This window comes from Lepus europaeus, chromosome 10, assembly GCF_033115175.1.
Source record: "Lepus europaeus isolate LE1 chromosome 10, mLepTim1.pri, whole genome shotgun sequence".
In the NCBI taxonomy this organism is placed as follows: Eukaryota; Metazoa; Chordata; class Mammalia; order Lagomorpha; family Leporidae; genus Lepus; species Lepus europaeus.
Genome location: NC_084836.1, coordinates 87,913,256 through 87,922,425, shown reverse-complemented (window position 1 = coordinate 87,922,425; position 9,170 = coordinate 87,913,256). Strand labels below are relative to the sequence as shown.

General features: G+C 41.8%; 1 pseudogene; it reads left to right on the top strand.

The window, feature by feature from the left end:
- Positions 1–2,350: 2,350 nt before the first annotated feature.
- LOC133768129 (telomeric repeat-binding factor 2-like) lies at positions 2,351–8,948 on the top strand (annotated as a pseudogene).
- The last annotated feature ends 222 nt before the right edge of the window (positions 8,949–9,170 follow it).

Sequence of the window (9,170 nt, the reverse complement as noted above, 5' to 3'; positions counted from 1 at the left end):
ACTGAGCCACAGCGCCAGCCCCCAAGTTCCACAGCGCCAGCCCCCAAGTTCCCTGTTCTTAGATGCATCTCCCTCGCCAAGATAAATTTATGGCTCTGTTCATTTCTTAGTGAGGTGCAATTCTCACAGTGTACCACCAGATGGCAGCGTAAGCTTAGCCATTTCTGCTCTTTTCCTGATCTGTAACCAATTCTTTTCCTTTATGTTTTTTTTACCTTTTTTCTTTCTTTTCCTTCCTTTCTTTCTTCCTTCCCTCTCTGCCTCCCTCCTTCCTTCCCTTCCTGTCTTTTTATTCCATTTGAAATACAGAGAAATAGAGATATCTTTCTATGGATGAAAAACATCTCTGCAGGATGGTAGAATTTTAGCAAAGCTCTGGGCTTCTGGCAAATCAGTGCATGCAGACCCACACCTGTCCCTCTGGAACCCTGGTCCCTGGTTGGGTCAGAATCTCTGAGGGCAGATGAATGTTTGAGTACCTCCTGCAGGTCTGGCTGTCCTGCACTAATGAACATCAAGTCCAGACCTTGGAATCCCTTGTCAGTTATATCATGGTTTTTAATTTTTTAAATTTTATTGCTTCTTATAAATGATTTAGCATTATTTTTTTTCTAATTTTTACTTCTTTCATTTGAAAGGCAGAAAGATAGTGAGACAGAGACACAGACAGACAATAATCTCCCACCCACTGATTCACTCCCCAAATGCCTGCAACAGCTAGGGCTAAGCCAGGTCAAAGCCAGGAGCTAACAACTCAATCTAAGTCTCCCTAGCAGGCAGCAGGGACCCAACTACTTGAGCCATCACCTGCTGTCTCCCATTAGTGCATTAGTAGGAAGATGGAATCTGGGACAGAGACAGGACTCAGACCCGGGCACTCTAATATTGGATATGCATGTCCCAAGCAGCATCTTAAACACTGTTCCAAACCCCAACCCCTCATTTTCTTTTATGCTCCAAGCAGAGTTATCTTTCAGATTGTGAGCCCTAAACAAGAATGGATTGACCTAGGCTGCAGTGACTCACAAAAAGCCTCTGAGGATGGCAGTTTCTTCAGCTTCAGGAAGAGCTGTTTTCCCTTTGATGATTCCAAAGCCTGGGAGGGCAGAACCTCTCTCGGGCCAGGACTGTATCCACTGGTGCTTCCCGTGCAAGGACAGAAAACCCAGGATCCATGACCCTCACAGAGACACTGCTGTTTACCTGCAGCCCATGAGCATGGATGAAGGTGGTTCTGGGACACTTCTCAGGAACCCTGGGAACTTCCAAGAGTGAAAAACAACCTTCCTACCTAGGTACAAGTCACCTGCTGAAGCGTCGAAGACTCCTGCCATAGCTACAGAGTAAGGGCCAGAAGTGGATAGCTTTTATTTCTCTGTGGATTTTTGCAAAAGTAGAAAAAAAAATCTTTTCCAGAAACCACCCCAGAGGACATGCACTTAGAACTCACTGACCAGGGGACAAGCATTGTGGCACAGCAAGTTAAGCCACCACTGTGACACTGGCCTCCCATTATGCGAGTGCCAGGTGGAGTTCTTGCTGCTTCACTTCCAAGCTGGCTTCCTGCTAATGCCCTGGGAAGGCAGAAGAGAACGGCTCAGGTACTTGGGCTCACGCCCTACATGCAAAACCTAGATGGAGTTCTGGGACTCTGGCTTCTGCCTGGGCCAGCCCTGGCTATTGCTGCCTTTTGGGAGAGTGAACCAGCAGATAGACAATCTCTTCCTCTCTCATTGTGTCACTCTGCCTTTCAAATAAATAAATCTTAAAAATTAAAAAAAAAAAAAACTCACTGGCCAGCAATCAGTGTCTTGCCTGTTGCTGAACCTGTCACCAGCAGAGACGCTATAGTTGCTATAGGTTGGTGGAATCTGTTCCCTGGGCCTGGGGTGGTTCCACCATCCCTGACCACCTTGCTATCTCCAGAGACCAATCATCCCGAGGCTGAATTCCAGGGTCAGAACTCAGGGTACAGCCCTGCCTCTGAGGGGCTGAGTGAATAGAGACCCAGTGGTGGCTCATAGTCCGTGCAAGCTAGAGCTTCTGCCAGGCAGAGGTCAGAGAACCCCAAGGAAACTGCTCCTCACTGGAGGGGGCAAAGCCAACCAATGCTGCGGGGACCTACAGTGGTCAGAGCAGGGGCTGTGGGATCTAGGACCTGCTCTGCTCAGACTAACTTGAGGAAGTTCCTCCACTCTTTTGGAGCCTTCTGAAAAATGCGTGCTGTCTCAGTGCACGGAATCTGTCAGAGCCAAGGCCCCTCCACAGGAGGAGACAGGCCCAGGCCCACGCTTGTCATTCATGGTGCTGTGGGAGCCAACGATTTCCAATCAAAGGGCCTTCTGCGTCCATGTTCTATGTACACCCTTTCCTGGAGCTGACCTGCAGTGGGGAGAAGTCAGCCACACAGAGTTCTGTACCAACAGAACACCCTGAGGGAGTGGGTCTGGGGAGGACGTGGACTGTGCGTCAGTACATGTGTATCCAGTAAAAAACAAAGGCTGCATCACTCACTGGCCGGGCTTGTGTGGAAAAGCTACTTAGACAGGCAGGACCATGGTATCCACCAATGCCGGGGAACTGAAAACGAATGTGGGTGTCTGTGGGTTGTTAAGTGTGATGATTTTTCCTCCTAAGAATGACTTTTTTTTCCCAGAAAGAAACATGATGTCTGGTGGGGTACTGTTGCCCCAAGAACCATCACAAAGTTCATTCACATCATTTGTAAGTCTCCCCTCCCATCTCCAGCCAAGACAAACGCTGACCTGCTTTGTCTCTAGAAATTGGCCTTTTCTAAATTTTGTTGAGATAGATGTCACTGTATCACATGTAGCCTTTTTTGGGCTAGCTTCTTTTATGTAGCATAGTGTTTGCACACTTCATTCATAGTTTACCATGCATCTGTGTGTTCCTTATTTTTTTAAAGATTTTATTTAAAAGAGAGAGAAAGGTCTTCCATCTGCTGGTTCACTCCTCCAAATGGCTTCAATGGCTGGAGCTGGGCCAATCCAAAGACAGGTGCCAGGAGCCTCGAGCCTCATCCAGGTCCCCAATGCAGATTCAGGGGCCCAAGCACTTAAGCCACCTGTTACTGCTTTCCCAGGCCACAGCAGTGAGCTGGATTGGAAGAGGAGCAGCCAGGACTAGAACCTGTGCCCCTATGGGATGCCAGTGCCACTGGCAGAGGCTTAGCCCATTACACCAGAGCACTGCCCCTACCACCACCATGTGTTCCTTTTAATTATTGAATAGGATTCCATTGTAGGGATATTCTGTACTGATTTAACCATTCACCATCTGATGGGCATTGGGATTGCTTCTAGTCTTGAGCTGTTATGGACAACACCATGAAAAACATTCATACACATCGTATATGGATGTGTTTCCATTTCTCTTGAGTAGATTCTAGGGAGTCGAACTCCTGAGTTGTATGGCAAGTATAATTTTTTTAAGAAACTGTCAAACTCTTTTCCAAAGTAACTGCATTGTTTTACACTTTCATCAACAAAGCATGAGGATTTCAGTTTCTGTTTATCTTCACCAACACTTGCTCTTATCTGTTTTACCATAATCAGAGGCCAGCACTATGGTGTAGTGGGTAAAGCCGCCACTTGCTGTGCCGGCATTCCCATATGGGCACCAGTTCAAGTGCCGGCTGCTCCACTTCCAATCCAGCTCTCTACTATGTCCTGGGAAAGCAGTAGAAGATGGCCCAAGACCTTGCATGGGCACTTGCACCTTCATGGGAAGACCCTGAAGAAGCTCCTGGCTCCTGGCTTCAAATTGGCACAGCTCTGGCCAATTGGAGAGTGAGCCAGCAGATGGAAGACCTCTCTCTCTCTCTCTCTCTCTCTCTCTGCCTCTCCTCCTCTCTGTGTGTAACTCTGACTTTCAAATAAATAAACCTTTTAAAAATTGGATTTTTAAAAAAAAAAATCATTTCAGTGGATATATAGAAGTATATTGCTGTGGTTTGAATATGATTTCCCCTAGTATCTGATAATCTTGAACACAATATATGTGTTCATCATTCATGTGCTCATTATCCAGTCTTTTCTTTAGTGAAATATTTGTTCAAGCTTTTTGAACACTTTTTAGTTTTCTCCTTATTATAAAGCTTGAAGAGTTCTTTAAACATTGATTTAAATCTATTTTCAAATATACAATTTGGGAATGTTTTTCTCCACTTTATGGCTTCTATTTTTATTTTCTTGATGTATTTCAGAGTACAAAACTTTCTAGTTTTTATGAAATCCATTTAATATTTTGCTTTTGCTGTATCTATAACTACTTTTCCCAATCCAAGTTTCCCTTTTCTTTTTTTTTTCCAAAGATTTTAATTATTTATTTGAGAGGTAGAGTTATAGACAATGAGAGGGAGAGACAGAGAGAAAGGTCTTCCTTCCATTGGTTCACTCCCCAGATGGCTGCAATGGCTGGAGCTGAGCCGAGCCAATTTCTCAGGCCATAGCAGAGAGCTGGATTGGAAGGGGAGCAGCCAGGACTCGAACCTGTGCCTATGTGGGATGCCACCAGTGCAGGTGGAGGATTAACCTACTGTGCTATGGCACCGCTCTCTCCCCTGTTTCTTACTGTAACGTTGAAGACTTTTTTCCTCTTATATTTAGGTCCATGATTTGCTTCTAGTTCATTTTTGTGTATGGATTGAGGTAAGAGTCTCCCTTTTTTTCTTGGCTTATAAATATTCAATTATCTCAGCACTATTTGTTAAAAAGATAGCACATTTTTCAAATATGACCTTACCACAAATTTAAGGATTTATTTTAGACACACAATTTCCAATGATCAATATGCCTGACCTTGTGGCAATACCTTGATTACTAGAATATTATTTTAAGTTTTGAAAGCAGTTTTGAAAGTTCTCCAACTTTATTCTTCTTTTTGAAAATTGTTTTGTCTATTTTAACCCTTTGCATTTCCATAAACTCTAGAATCAACTTGCCCAACAAAAATGTTTACTAAGTTACTCTGGGGATTATTTTGAAGTTGCAAATTAATTTGGGGAGAATTTTGACCTTAATACTGAGTCTTTTAATCAATGAATATGAAATGTCTTTGCACTTATTCATAACTTTTAAATTTCTCATGGCAACACTTTATAATATTCAGCTGACAGGTTTCATAAATGTCCACATTCTTCATGCTACTATGAGATTATTTTATTTATTGCTCTATATCAAAACAATTGATTTTTGTGGTTGGATCCACATTCTACAAACTTGACTGGCTCATCTATAACTTGTAAATTTTTCTACATACAGAATTATAACATCTATGAATAAAAGACAGCCTACTTCCTTGAAAAATTTATTTTCTGGTTTTGTTTCATTTTGCTTTACTTCACTAGTTTAAAAACTCTACTATAATGTTTGGCAGAAGTAACAAAAGTAGTGACCTTTAATTGTTCAGAAACTTATGCTAAAAGCATTTAGTATGTTCAGTATATAAGCATTTTATCTGTGAATTTTCATAGATACCATTTATTAGCATAAAGAAGCTTTTCTTATGAGTATGTTTTAGTCTTATTATGTACAAGTGTTGGGGTTTTTAAATGCTTTTTCTTCATCTATGGAGTTAATTATGTACTTTCATTAATATGGCATATTGTTTTAAGTGATTTTTGAATGATAAATCTATCCTGTCACCCTGAGATAAACTATAAAATTGGCCATGGTACATGATTCTTTTTCTCTGTTGCAGGATCCAGTTTTCTATTATTCTCTTAAAATACTTGTGTTTTTGACTGTGAGAAACATTAAGCTTTATTTTTTCATGTAATAACTCTGACTTTGTGTCAGGGTTATCACTAGCCTGGAATGAGCTGGAAAGTACTCCCTTCTCTCTAACTTTCTGAAGGAATCTGAAAGGGATCTGTAGTACTTTTTAAATTATTTGGTAGAATTCACCAGTGAAGCAACTTGTGAATAAGGTTTTCTTTGTAGGAAAATTATAATTGTTACTTCAGTTCCCTTAATTTTCATGTTTATTCATATTTTCTCATTCTTCCACAGTGAGCTTCCATAATTTGTTTACTTTGAGGAACTTGTCAATTTTTTCTGGCTTAAGTTGTTCACAATATTTCTTTGTATTCCATTCTAATTTTTTATAGTATTAGTAGTGATGTTCCCTCTCTCTTTCCTGATTTTACAAATTTGTGTTTCATTTTGCTGGTCAGTTTAATAAAATTTTGTCAATTTTGTAGATATTTTCAAAGAACCCATTCTGGTTTCACTAATGTCTTTCCTGCTTTTTGTTTCTCATTCATTTCTGCTCTAGTTTTTACTATTTCCTTTCTTCTGCTTGCTTGTAGATTACATTGCTCTTTTTACCTAGAATCTTACAGAGGAGCTTAAGTTATCAGTTTAACCTTTATTCTTTTTCTTGTTGAAAACTAATTCATGCAATAGCTGCATCTCATAAATTTGATGGTTTTTTTTTTTAGTTTGATTTATTTTCTGATTCCTGATGATTTCTTCTTTGACCCATGATTACTTAGCAATGTTTTGCTAATTTCTAAGTATTGGAGATTTCCTGGATTTCTTTCAGTTTGGGGTTTCTAATCCAACTCTGTAGTTGAAAGACATTGTATGATTTAGATCATTTTAAATAGAGTGGGACTATTTCATGGTTTAGCATGTAGTATGTCCTGGAAATATGTCACATATGCACTTGCAAAGAATTTATACTCTGCAGTCCTTCAGTGGACATCTCCATATATCAGTAAAGTTGATTTTCAGTGGTACTCAAGTCTTCTATATAGTTGCTAATTTTCTATCTATGTGATCTGTCAATTATCAAGAGTGGGCCATTGAATTCTCCAAAAAAGTTGGATTTTATACTGCTCTTTCAAGTCTATCAGTGTTTAATTCACATTAATAAGACTGTTACTAGGCTGGCGCCGTGGCTCAACAGGCTAATCCTCCGCCTAGCGGTGCCGGAACACTGGGTTCTAATCCCGGTTGGGGCGCCGGATTCTGTCCAGGTTGCCCCTCTTCCAGGCCAGCTCTTTGCTTTGGCCCAGGAGTGCAGTGGAGGATAGCCCAAGTGCTTGGGCCCTGCACCCCATGGGAGACCAGGAGAAGCACCTGGCTCCTGCCTTCAGATCAGCGTGGTGTGCTGGCCACAGCGCGCCAGCCGCAGCGGTCATTGGAGGGTGAACCAACGGCAAAGGAAGACCTTTCTCTCTGTCTCTCTCACTGTCCACTCTGCCTGTCAAAAAAAAAAAAAAAAAAAAAAACTGTTACTAGGTATGTAAACCTTTATAATTTTTAATACCTTCCTGACATGCTAAATTTTTATCATTGGGATCTCTAATAACACTTCTGTTCTCAAAATCTATTATATCTGCTATTAACAACTCATCCATATCTCTTGTAGTTACTATTTTCAGGATACCTTTTTTATTTTATTTTCAATTGATGCCTTTGAATTCCAGGTGTATCTCTTCTTCCCTTTGGCAATCTTTCCCTTCTGGCGATCTGTGACTTAGGAGTGTAGTAGTTAGAGCATTTATGTTAATATGACATGGCTGCATTTGTCCACTATTTTACCTTTTTCTCTACATGCTCCCTGTCATTATTCTTCATCCTTCGTAGATGAAAAATATTTAACACCAAAGAAAACATTTAACAACTGTGGTAATTTTTTTATAAACTATATTGGTGTTCTTTCAGTGGGTGCTCTGGGGATTAAAATATGTCTTTTCTCACAATCTTCTTCAGGTTCATGCTATCTTAATTCTAGTAAAAGGTAAAAATTGGTTGCAAAGGAGCTTCAGTTCCTCCCTCCTTTGTGCTTTTATTGTCATTGATATTACACTGATGTCAATTATAATAAAGTGTAGTGCCTTTAAAGATATTAAAATGAAGAAGCCATCAACTGCAGGATGCTTAAGTTCTAATTCCATGAGGAGCTGTGGGCCCTTCAGCATAGCTGGTACAGGGACTTCAGACAGATCCAGGATATTATGCAGGCTCTGCACGTCAGACCCTTGGGGAAGGAGCTGCCGGTTATGCAGTGTCTGTTGCGCATTGAAGAAGGGGAGCATTTAGACTGCTCCTTTGATATGGAAGCTGAGCTCACACCACTGGAATCAGCTATCCATGTACTGGAGATGATTAAAATGGAATTTACATTGACAGAAGCAGTGATGGAATCCAGTAGAAAACTGGTCAAGGAGGCTGCTGTCATTATTTGTATCAAATACAAAGAATTGGAAAAGGCTTCAAAAATTGTGAAAAAACATATGTCTAAGGACCCCACAATTTATAAGGTGAGCAATGACCTCCTGAACATTACTTGAGAAAAGACCATGGCCCACCCTGTTATCCAGAACTTTTCCTTCTGTCTTTCAGCAGAAGATGCTGCACTTCCTGGAGAGCCACTGGATGACACAGAGCCCTACCTCCTCACAGTGGCCAAAAACACTTTGAAAGCTGAGTCTGCTGCCCAAGTACAGTGAGGAAGACAAGCAGCCAGCACCAGAGCCGTGGGAAAGCTTCCCAGAGAACCAGCAAGGCAGCTACAGAGTACTCCAACCACCCCGGAATCACAGCTCTGGAGGCAGCGTTCAAGGCTCTGGCCAGTACACGGGATCCTGATGCAGCCTTCTCAGAACTGGACCAGAAACATTTGGTACTTCCTAATCAAGTGACCCCACCATCACCAGCCCTCAAAAACAAGAGACCAAGAAAAGATGAGAATGAAAGTTCAGTCCCCGCTGAGGATAAGGGTGGCTCAGAACTGCAGCCCAAGTGCAAGGGCTTGGTGATAAGCAGATTGGTTTGGGAAGAGGCCAGCCAGAGAACTGACCCAGCACAGGCCTCACGTCCTCCCAAGAGGCTGTTCCTGTATCACCACCCAAGCCCAGGGCTCTCAACCAACCCCACCCCAGGGAGAAGAATTCCTATGAAGAACTTAATTTGTAGCAGTTTTCAGGCTTTTTGGTGATGCTGGTTGGGCCCAATATTACTTCTGTGAATGAATTAACAGCTAAGTTACCACCCAGCTTGCTCAGACTGCTAGAGAGGAGTCCAGCAGGAGTCCCTTTGTTAGGTAGGAAGGCAGATATGAGCTTATGTGTGTGTGACAAAGACCTAAGGAGACAACTAGGTCCAGCATATGCATCTCAAAGTCATCCCAATAACCTT